This window comes from Idiotropiscis lumnitzeri, chromosome 11 (genome assembly GCF_059441095.1).
Source record: "Idiotropiscis lumnitzeri isolate Australia: NSW breed Sydney's pygmy pipehorse chromosome 11, RoL_Ilum_1.0, whole genome shotgun sequence".
Lineage (NCBI taxonomy): Eukaryota > Metazoa > Chordata > Actinopteri > Syngnathiformes > Syngnathidae > Idiotropiscis > Idiotropiscis lumnitzeri.
Window position 1 is genome coordinate 19,769,530 of NC_142401.1, and position 12,595 is coordinate 19,782,124.

The following is a 12,595-nucleotide window of genomic DNA, read 5'->3' on the forward strand; positions in this document are numbered from 1 at the left end:
CTGAATATTGGTAGTTAGATAACAGGTATGAGTGTAAAAAATACATCACTATTAAAATTTACCCCCCTAAAATAATCTGTAATGATTTAATGGCTTTTAGAGCTTGGCTTGTTTGTTTTTTTCCATCTCAGGTATCTATGTCACAGCAGGGAGCATGTTGCTTGTTTGTTTTTTTTTTTAGTTCTGTTGTCAGAAACGGTGACAAATCACCATCAAAAATCAATTGCAAGTGTTTTGTACATTATTTGTCTCAAACTTGAGCTCATATCTGCGAAAAAGAAGATCACCTACACAAAATAAAAAAAACTAACATTTCAATGGCTTCTTCACTTACATAGGCTGAAGCGGACAAGAGCATGAATGCGCACACAAACCTGGGTGGGGACCGGTTATAATTTTTGGTAGTGATGGGAAAATGAAGCTTAAGATTTGTTTCATGGATCAGTTGTTATTTTTTTTACTCCTCTAGATGGCACTCTCTGTTTACCATTGGGTTTAAAGTACACTCACTTGCCATTTCTTAAACCCCTTTATTTAAGACAACAGTGCCATCTAGAGGAGTAAAAAAAATGGAACAACTGGTTCATGAAGCAAATTTGAAGCTTCATTTTCCATCACTAGTTTTTGGACATTTTGCTATGCTAAAGTTTTGTCAAGTCTCAGGAGGGAGCCGACTGCCAGTCATTCTCTTTTAAAGGGATGGATGAAAACCATGCCCACCCGAGCTTAGTCTGCGCTTAAAAAAAAACCCCAAAAAAACTTCTCGACATTTGGACTCTGTCCACAAAATGGTCCGTCCGGGTCCCATCTGAGATTATTTGTACAGAATAAGTTTTCTTGTATTCACTGTGAAGATCAATTCTCCTGCCCTGACAGCGCTATTCTACAAATACCGTTATACATAATATGAACAGTTTCTTTCCACTATATTTGATCTCAATTAAATATACAGAATACCAAATGCACTTTGAAAACAAGTCTTATTCAACTTATTCTTTATTTCATGTAAATTGGGTTCAAGTATGTATTTTGTATTACTGTGATCAAACACAGATGTGATGTAATGTAACATACTCAATGAAGCATTAGTATTTTGGGAGGCACAGGAAAGAGTCTCACTATGAGCTCACTGGAGTGAAAAATCAGGCAGTCTAAAGCTCTGACACTCCAATGCATCATTATTACGGATGGTTCTAATGTGGTGGAATTGGGGTTGGTGTGATATAAGGCTAATATTACATATGAAATCTAAATCAACAAGCAAATGTTGCTGGATGTTTAGAGATTGTATTATCAACATGAACAAGTCCCCCCAATTTGGACCAGAAACATTACAGGAATAATCCAGCCACAATGGTTCATTTTTCAATGACAAGCTCAATTGATGTATTTTATTCATCAGGAAAATTATATTAGCTCAGATTTTAAATTACCACTTTATTTTATAGAAAATAAAGACAAAACTAAGGGCTTTAAAAACGACTACTTGTAATGAGCAGTACGGCTGCCACAAATTATTATTTTGGTTGTCGACTAATCACTAGCTGTAGTCATGATTAGTCGACTAATCGGATCATATGTAAATTACGGCATGTCGCACCAGCAAGCAGTTGCTCTTATATAATCATAATTAGGTTACAGCTTGATTATTTATGTATGTACAAATTAATGAGATAATACAATATTCAACTTTAAGAAAGCTTTGCAGGTTGTACCAGCATTTCTGAGATGTTGATCAATGTTGAGGAGGGAAGGGTCAAGGATGAGAGAGCTTGAATCCCAGGAACATTCCCCTGGGTCGTTCAGAAGGAGGACTGAGGGGTTTAGAGCAGACTGGCTTCAGTAGGGGGTCATGAAAAAGGAGCATGAGTCCAGCGGGCGTCCTGATCATTGAGTACACTCGTCTTTGAATCACCATTTGGGAGACAACACTTGACGGGAGGGCAGCCCTAGGGCTTGCGCTCCTTGAGCAGGGTTGGGCAGAACAGGAACTGGTGGCGTCCACAGGGCGTGCCCCGCCGGAACAGGAAGTAGAGGGGGCCGCAGGACCTGCACTGCTATAATAGGAAAGATTTGGGGGGCAGCATGACGGCTTGCACCGCCAAGGCAGGATTGGGCAGAACAGGGCGTAGTGGCGGTCACAGATTGTGCACCGCCGGAACAGAAACGGGTGGCAGTCGCATGTCATGCGGCACCCGTACCAGGATGACCGGGTGACAGACGCAAGATGCACGCCGCTGGAACAGGAACGCTACCAGTAATGCCATTAGTCCTATGCCTGATGACTTATTAATGAAGGGATGCTGGAAGACTCATCTCCGCAGAAAAAGGGGTAAACAATTCAAACCCTTCTGACTTTGACTGGGAAAAGGAATTGGTTCACTACTCTTCCCCTGAAGCAGTTGTTAACATAGGCCAACTTAGTGCAATCGTCTGAATACACGCTAGGATGCTGCTCGAAGACAAAGGAACAGTTCAGCAGAAATTGTTCACAAGCTGGGGAGCCACAGCTCAGTGGAAGAGCAGGTTGGGGGTTTGATCCCCTGCCAGTGTGACCATGTTAAAGTGAGCAATATACTGAAACCCTCCTGTTGCTGTGTCATTAATAGATCATGTAATAGTGTGAAGCACTAACCCACACATGTTGGGTTATTGGTGAAAAGATGATCACTCCCTGATTCAAGGTGGAGGGATGCTTTGGAGCATGCGGTGACATCTGCAGCAAAGTGCAGGTGATTGGCTGGACATCCACGCTGTTGATGGTGTTGGAAAGGTTCTGAATATATTCCATAATCTGAGCGCATGTCTGCAGTGCTCCCTGAGCATGAACTGCTTGGGTAATCGTGTCGGAGTGTACAGGGTCCCTGACCGGTCAGAAAGAACTCTCAAGTGAGCAGAATTTGTACCCAGAAACAGACAGAGAACGGAAGTAGAAAAACAGAGAATCTTTATCTACAAAAATACAAAGTAAAAAAAGAGAGCATGGCTGGATTCAGAAGGCCTGGAAGAAAGATTGACGTTCTGAACAAGTTTTTCATTTTTAAATTTTATTTTTAAACAAAATACCAATGCTCCTCAACTGGACTGTATTGGCTTAGTACTTTGCAGAGGTTAAATGCCATATGGTAATGTATTTAAATATTAAGTAAAGCCTCCTGCTGTCTTCTTGACATTGTCAAATATTAAGTTTACATTGGAGCAACGACCCCTTGAAGAAAGTTATACATGTACAAATATTGCCACTAATAATATTCATCTTAAAGGGACACTTCAATGACGTTAATATTGGCACAAAAAAAAGTAATAAAGACGTATACATAAAATGTCCCTGCATACTTGCATTTCCGCAGCCGAGGAAACGTGAAACGGATCACGACGACGTCCACACGTTGGATGTATGGGTGACGCAGCAGCTTGCTTGTCAAAGAACACGCACAGTTTGCGTGCAAAAATTACATCAGCACTGAATTTAGAAACTAATTTCAGTTTCCTGACCAAAAATTACATAAACTGTGCTTGAAAAACCAAAATAACCTTGGTGGCAAATCCATAAAATCCATATTCTTACAGCAGATGATGAATGACTAACTGCAGCTGGATTAATGAGCAGTGTAGCAGAGTAGTGTTGAATTTTGATTTGGTTTTTGTTTATTCAGAGCAAGCAATAGCACAAGTCCTTTTGTCAGTGTGTCAACTTGATTTGTAGAAGCTGGCTGTTAATGCTGGCTTCGACACTTCATATTTCTATGTATGGTATTTGTATTGTGTGGTGTGATATCATGTAATAGAGCTATAATCAATAAGAGAAAAGGCATGCAGAATGGGCATTCATATAGTCTATTAACTGACTTGTGTGTGGGCATCGCAGGCTTGGTTCCCAGTCAGGGACGTTGTCTGTGTGTGTCCTGCGACTGGCTGGCGACCAGTTCAGGGTGTATTACTCTATCGCCTGAAGTCAACTGAGATTGGTTCCAGCATCCCCCTCACGACCCTGTACAGCAGAGGTATTCAATTAAAAGTCACAGAGGTCCACGACCCAAATTTCTTCCAATTAAAAGGTCTGAACCAAAGTCCAACTTCCCTTAATGTCTAGCCTATGTTCACATTTTTATATAGTTTCAATATTTAGTCATTTTCAACAGAGCACACTTATATACTAAATATTTAGCAATGTTCCCATTAAACACCTTTGCCAGTCAAACAAATATAAGGCGTTTATTTCACATTCAAGAAAATGTGGCTCCAGGAACTTAAGTTTGCCACTTCCAGAAAAAACAGTAAAATATCTCCTGCAGAAATATATCAAGTCCTAAGCATTGAGTAAACATGCTTTACCTTTTTTTTCTTAAATCAAAGAGTTATCAGCCTAAAAAAAATGGAAAGCCTAATTATCCAAGTACAACAGGTCAACACGTTGAGTAGACGACCAATAAAAATGGCTGTCCTCAATGAGAAAAATGAGTTTGTAACTGCCCTGCCAGTGACTTAAATCTGGGTTGGAACGGAATCAGGGCCATTGGGATTTGGTTGATTATTTCACACATCTGGCCTTTGTGTTATCCTTTAAATAATGTATTTATAACAGTATTTAAGCACTGCTTCACAACTTCCCCATCACTGAATGTTTTTTTATGTTTCCCCAAAATCCATGATACTTTTAGTGAACATGCATTTGCATGCCGCTGGGCTGTAAACGAAAATGTAAACATCTGTTATACTGCACTCGAAGTTCGATATTTTTGCGTGCGTTCACCTCAAACTTCAGCGGATAACTTTGCAAAAAAGGGCGGTGCTTTGTTTTGTAGTGGCGCTTTGAAATGTTGCGACGGTTTCGGAGCATATGATGCACACTGGTTTTGAATCGGCTGCAGCCAGAACGAAACTAAATTTCTCCGTCCATCCATTTAAAAAGACACGCATGCTAACTTTTTAGCAAGGCATACTGTCAGCAGCACTCTCTTCCAGTGTGCTGCGCAATTGGCAGTGGATCGTAAACAAAAGATTTGATTGGCTCAAATCAGTGACGCCTTTTCCGTATTAACTAGAATTGCAGCGCCAACATTTGCGAATGCGCCCTGAAAAAAAATAATCATAGATTGGTCATGGGTCCGGTCCGAACCATCCCGCGGCGCCATTTGGTGTTGCCTGCTGTACAGGGTAAGAAGTATTGTTGATGACACATACAGTACTCCAAATGTTCTAAAAGCCAATATACAAAAGTGTCTCAGATGCTAACGTCTTACTGCAGCACTGGTACAGGGGTACCCAGCACTGGTACAGGGGTACCAGTAGGTTAAATTGGGAGGGCAGGGTTTGTCAAAACATACACACACCCACGCAAACACACACACAGAAAACACAGTCTCAAAACCTGTACTCTCATCTGCTCTCCTGGGCCGCGAGTGCGCCAGCACTAGTGATGGGAAAATGAAGCTTCAGATAACTTGATGAATCACTTTTTTTTTTTTTTTAATCCAATAGATGGCACTCTCTGTTCACCATTGGGTTGAAAGTTCACTCACTTGCCATTTCTTTCTTTCTTTCAAATTTGAAACTTTATTTTCCATCACTAGCCACCACCGCCCGCTGCCATTGCGAAAGTTGTAAAAAAATTATCCTGGCACTTCATCGTAATTTGTAAATACCAACCTGTCCAGCTTGTACTTGTATCTTATGTCCTATTCACCAAAGTGAGATTTGAATTCACTTCAACAGAATGTTGACTGAGGGTGGCACGGTGGACGACTGGTTGGCGTGATGGCGTCACAGTCCAGAGGTGAAGGGTTCGGTACCGTCTCCGGCCTTCCTGTGTGGAGTTTGCATGTGGCCTCGTGCCTGCATGGGTTTGCTCCGGGCACTCCGGTTTTCTCCCACATTCCAAAAACATGCATGGCAGGTTGATTAGACACTCTCAATTGTCCCTAGGTGTGAGTGTGAGAGTGGATGGTTGTTGGTCTTTGTGTACCCGGCGATTGGCTGGTAACCAGTTCAGAGTGTTCCCCACCTACTGCCCAAAGGCAGCTGAGATTTAGATAATGGATGGATGGAATGTTTACTGATGAACGCTAGTTTTATCACTGCTCTCCATTGTCAACCCATTGCCTGCCACTGCTACTATTCTGTCAAGATGGTTGCGTAAACAATTGTAAGCGGGATTTAGTCAGAGGATTAGCTCTGTTGGTGGCGCACAGGATGCAACCATTTTTTAATCTAAACACACTTTTTATACACACTTTGGAGACAATATAAGAAACATTTATAATACAAATACGTGAATTTGATATTGATAGATTCATTGCCATTGTGTGGTGGCAAGTGGGTTGGCCAAGCATTTTGTATAGGTGGCAGATGCCACCTCTTGCCAACCTGTAAAACCGCCTGTGCACACTGAACATTTTATATTCAAGAAATGGGGCTAGGGTGAGTGGTAGTGTGTGTTCCATCTATTATGGACTCACACTCCTCAGCCTCCCAGGTCTATTGATGGGTCTAGAGAGGAGGGGCCAAATAAAAAGTCAAATGTCAAGATTCAGGAGGACCAGCTTGTTTTTGTCTTGCCAGTGGAACCGTGGACCAGCTCTATACCCTCAGCAGGGTCCTCGAGGGTGCATGGGATTTCACTCAACCGTTCTTCATATGTTTTGTGGACTTGGAGAAGGTGTTCCACAGTGTCGTGACTAAAACAAAAAGACAAGCAGACATGATGGGCCCTATCCTTGTAGACAGGCGCCCATGCACTCAGCGTTAAAATAGGCACATATTTATTTTTGTGCCAGGGCAAGTCTAGTTTAGTAGTGATGGTAAAATGAAGCTTCAGCTTTGTTTCATAAATCAGTTGTTATATTTTTTTACTCCTCTAGATGGCAGTCTCTGTTCACCATTGGGTTAAAAGTACACTCACTTGCTATTTCTTAAACCCCTTTATTTAAGACAACAGTGCCATCTAGATGAGTCAAAAAATAGAACAACTGGTTTATGAAGCAAATCGAAGCTTCATTTGCCATCACTATAGTTTAGCGTGTTTGTAAATTAGGTAGTCCACGTAACACCTCAATAAGTGTGTTCTATTGGGAATAGTAGACTAGATTTAAGACTACCTAAAAGCAGCAAGTTGTAGCGTAGGTGGTGTAACATGCTTTTGGTGGATATGAGGCGCAGGCAGACGGATTCTGAGATCCACTGGTGTGTGTGGTGTCGTGTTATTTTTCATAAATATAAACCCTCTGAATCATTGTAGAAATCAATTAATTGAATGAATTATTATCAGGTTACTTGTTTTAGACTGTTACAGATAATGTTTGTTTGCTTAAAATCAGACAGCTTGTTGTTATCGGAACTGGTGCTAAAGGAAAATCCTCATTGGGTAGCTAGTTATGTATTCACTCTTGACATTCTGTGATAAGTCCTTCACATACAGTTTTTCTATTCTCCGTCTGCTTGCTTCCAATTTTGCTGGTGATATACAGTCAGCTCGAGAACAAACTCTCTCTCTCCCCCTCATGCAGTCACTCTGTCACATGCACCAAACTACACCAAATCCACCCCTCAATCATTTTTGTTTAACTTAGTGTGGAGAAAAATGAGTGCAAAAAAAAATTGGGCAACAAAAATAGTTATTTTGAAACCAAAATTTTTCTGCACTAAGACTGCGGATACAAGCAGACATAATGGGCCCTATCCTGGTAGACAGGCGCCCATGCACTCAGTGCTAAATTTAAAGGAAATGAGGGGAACCATTTAGATTGGCCGGCATTCAGCTGTTTTTCATCCCACAATATCGCATAATCGCGCAGACTCACTCTTCTACCTTCCGAAAGTCTCGGAAAACTTCACCCAAGCGCACAGTTAGACTGCACTTTCCACTAGTTGCATGAGGCACAAACGCCCTGTGAGTTTCCTCTGGAGGGTATCCAGGCTCTCTCTTCCTTAGAGATATGGAGTTTGTTCATCCAGGAGGGGCTCAGAGTTGAGCCACTGTTCCTCTGCAAGAGGAGGCAAATGCGGTGGCATGGGCATCTGGTCAGGATGCCTCCTGGACGCCTCCCTGGTGAGGTGTTCTGTGTGCATTGCTCTGGGAAGAGGCCAGGAAGATGACCCCCAAAAAACAGGAGACACTTTGCCTCCCGGCTGGCCTAGAAACACCTGAGAATCCCCCCAAAAGAGTTGGAAACCTGGTCTGTATCTCCTTTAATCTTGGGTCCACTACCAGACGCCTGGGAGTAATGTTCACTTCTTACACATAATGAATTCAATTTGGCAGTAGATGTATCATATAAAATGTTTGAATTTTGGAACAATGTCATCCACCGAATACAATGCTATCTACTGTTTATTTAATATCATGAGTGTCCCTTTCTGTTATGAAACAAAAGTCACATTATTAGAGCAAATTACTTGCTTCAGAATCTTCTAATTGTTGAGCTGATGCAGTCCACTCGCTCATTTGCAAAGCGTAACTTTCCTCTCTCACAATAATCAATCCTGGTCAACATAGAAGGATCTGTTGTTCCAGCTGAACGATCTCAGGCTGCTATAGATTTACCACTGAGTCTACATAAGGTTTCTTGACAACTGTTTACTCTGCAAATAGATTAAAAAAAATCTGCCAAGTTTTTTGTGTTTGGATTATCTAGCAAAAGAAACAAGATACAAATTGTGTATTGACAGTGTTGCTATTGGCATGACCAAAATTACTTGTGGCATGGGAGAAAGGAATGTTATTGTGCATGCTGAGCAAATATGCATTTTATGCACACCACTGTCAATAATGTATTTCTCACACTGTGTGCATAGAATTGTTGTGTGTCATACCTCCACATCTCCATGACAACAAACAGTGCTCGAGGAGTGTTTGACCATCAACTGAGTTTGTGTGGGTTTCATATAAGTGTGTCTAGAACTCACCCATCCAAGTCCATTTCACAACAGTATTGACCATCTACTATTTAATGCAAACATTAAAATATTAATTATTTTACATTATTTTGACTACAAGTGGGGCGGCACGGTGGCCGACTGGTTAGCACGATGGCCTCACAGTGAGAGACGGCATCGGGCGTGGGTTCGATCCCGGCTCCGGCCATCCTGTGTGGAGTTTGCATGTTCTCCCCGTGCTTGTGTGGTGTTCCTCCGGGTACTCCGGTTTCCCCCCACATTCCAAAAACATGCATTGTAGGCCGATTTAATACTCTAAATTGCCCCTAGGTATGAGTGTGAGCGCGGATGGTTGTTCGTCTTTGTGTGCCCTGCAATTGGCTGGCAACCAATTCAGGGTGTCCCCGCCTACTGCCCGAAGATTGCTGGGATAGGCTCCAGCACCCCCTGCGACCCTAGTGAGGAGAAGCGGTATAGATGATGGATGACTGCAAGTGTGTTAAATAAATGAAATGAAGAAGTATGAATCATTTACTTCAGCCTGTGAATCGATTAAAGGATTTTTGGCACTTTAGTGATAAGTTTTTAGTGATAAGTATTTCTAAAGGGAAACCAATTAAGTGAAGACCGAAGCTAAAAATAAATACTTGAGTCTCTCACACAAAATTATTTGTCTGTACAAGAGAACTGTAGAAAGAAATTACAATGTGATTACAGCAAATACAACATTTTAAGGCAAAAACAACTAGCACGCTTGTTTGAAAACGGAAGTGAACTTATAAACAATACTGATGAGCATTGCTTACATAGGAATAGACGTGAAAAACGGTAATTTGAGTGAACATGTAAGTATGCATGCTGTCCATGACTATAAATTTACACTTACATAATAGTAGAAACCAAGTCTTTACACAAAAGATAAAGTGAAGGCTTATATAGAAGCCTGTAGATGTGCAATCGCCTGGACACAACTGAAGCATATTGTAACGTTGCAGAAGTAATCTGTCCAAGCAGCGATCTAGCGATGCTTTGGATTCTCCCGTTGAAACATTGAATATTTTCAAACCAAGTGTTATGGGCAGCGCAGAGGTGTCATGGTTGCGACATCACAGTTCTGTTCTGATGTTTGGGTTCGAACCAGCCTTTCTGGGTGTTATTTGCATCCTATCCTTGTGTTTGAGTAATCTGTCCAAGCAGCGATCTAGCAACAAACTCTTTATTAACAAATATGGTTATTGTTGGCCGTATCCACGCCGAGACAACCAACACAACACCAACCCGTGCATAGTATAACCCAGCCATCCATCCATTATCTGTACCGCTTGTCCTCATAAGGGTCGTGGGGGAAGCTGGAGCCTATCCAAGCCATCTTTGGGCAGGAGGCGGGGGACACCCTGAACTGGTTGCCAGCTAATCGCAGGGGACACATAGTCGAACAACGTACCGAGAGGCAATTTTGAGTGCTCAATCAACCTATCATGCATGTCTTTGGAATGTGGGAGGAAATCAAAGTACCAGACGAGACCCACACAGGCACGGGGAGAATTTACAAACTCAACACAGGAAGGCCGGAGCCGGAATTGATAAGACGACCTCTGCACCATTGTGCTGACCAGTCGGCCACTGAGAAAATTGAAGACTTGTAAGTGTTCCTCATGGTTGAAAATATGGTATCACAAAGAGGGAACTACTTCAAAGGAATTGTTGTAGATACATAGAAATACTACCATCTGTATTGCTGATGAGTTTTCCAACATGTACAGAAAATGGAATCTCAACTTATTAAATATGTTTGACCTTAATCACTTGTTATTATTATTAAATACAAACCCCAATTCCAATGGGATGTGGTAAAAATGTAAATGAAACCTGAATACAATTATTTGCAGTCTTTTCAAGCTAGCTATTTTCAATTTCATACACTACAAATTACAATGTATTTATCATTTGTTTGTGTTTTTAAAAATATTCATTTATTTTGAATTTGAAGGCTGTAACAGGTTCCCAAAAAACTGACAGTTGGAAAGTTTATAATTGTGAGTGCTCCTTTCAGGGCATGTTAAGTTAAAGTGAGGAACATTCCGAAAATATAGTTCTTTCAAAAACTACAATCATCTCTGTATACTGGACAGCCATACCTCAAAACCAATCATATTTCTCCATTTTATAGTTCCTCTCGCTTTGTTTTTTAATCAGAAAATAGAATCTTGTTTTTGTTAGGCATTTCATCACGTTCAAATCTATTTAAACATGAGTCATTACTTCCTCACATAAACGCCCTGCCTCCAGCTGTTAAAAAGATTTGAATTCAGCAAGTCTCTGTGCTGCACTGCGGAAATTCAAACAGTAGAGGGAAAAAGGTCATGCATAATGTGCATGTCTCAGTAACAACTCTGGGCTGTGAGGATTACAGAGTCAGTTCCCATGGTACTTATCTTAGAACCATTCTGCTGTTTACTACACACACACACACATGCACACACACACACGCTATATACGCACACATATATATATATACATATATATATGTATATATGTGTACTCTATATATATGCTCTTATATATATATATATATATATACATATATATTTATAAAAACATAGCATTAGTGCTATCAAGCGATTAAAATATTTAATCATAATTAATCACATTTTTTCATAGTTAACTCATAGTTAATCACACATTTTATTCATTGTAAAAAAAATCCCTTTATTTTTTGGTCCAATATTTTATTGAATTGTAATACCTTTAATGTATGCGAATATTTTTTTGTTTTTATGCAAATACTTTTTTTTTTTAATTGAAAAAATAAAGCATTGGATTTGACTCACACAAACAAAGTCACACAAAACAACATCTCAACTGCCTTTCTAAGGGATCAAATTGGAGTCATATAAGAAATATAAAATGCCAACAAAGTGCAAATGAAATGGGTCAAAATAATGGGCAGTCATACCGAGGTAGTCATGGTTACTGAGAGAAGTCCAGTAATCACCGGTGAGCACGATTGCTTCCGCCGTCTCTGCTTACTTCAAGTCTTGAATGCGGGTTGCAATGGTGTATCTGAGGACAATTTTTAAGTGAAGTCGTTGGACGCAATGCGAAGTATTTCAGCCAGACATTTGTCCTCCACGATGTTAACACGCAGTGGCCACCCACTTCGCTATGGCTTCGGCGAGTCTCTTTTTAGTTGAGCCATCTACCGGTTTCTGTCCATGGATGCCTGGGTTTGACAAGGGGTTGGAGAATTGGCATCAGCGGTGTGCTTGGCCATCAAATGGTATTTTAAACTGGACGTGATGCGTTGGTAGTTCAGTTCACGGTGGCAATACACACAGACGACTTTGCTCTCATCAATGACACCATTAGGTAACTTTTTAAAAAAAACTTGCCGTTCAGAATTTAATTTGCATCATTTTTACCACTCGCCATGATGCTTTTAGTTCTATAATCTGGCGAAAACTTTGCACAGCAAGCCCATGCAGGCGTGTCCTAAATTTCACGTGCTTGATGTTTTTTTTCCAGTCTCGCAAGATCTGGTAAGGTGTTGGAGTTTTTCCTGCGTCAGCCCTTCGTCATAGGACTACGTAGTTTATTAGGCCAAAATGAGTCTTAATTGCGGCGTTAAGAGGGGGTTGGATTAATCACATTAAAAACTCGTTTTCCTGACACCTCTAATATATATATATATATATATATATATATATATATATATATATAT

At 40.8% G+C, this 12,595-nt stretch overlaps 1 protein-coding gene across 3 annotated transcripts in view; it reads left to right on the plus strand.

Annotated features, from left to right (window-relative positions):
• Nucleotides 1-12,595, plus strand: part of LOC148327800 (receptor-type tyrosine-protein phosphatase gamma-like) — a 456,824-nt gene that overhangs the window by 335,317 nt on the left and 108,912 nt on the right. The gene's annotated exons all lie outside the window — the stretch shown is intronic.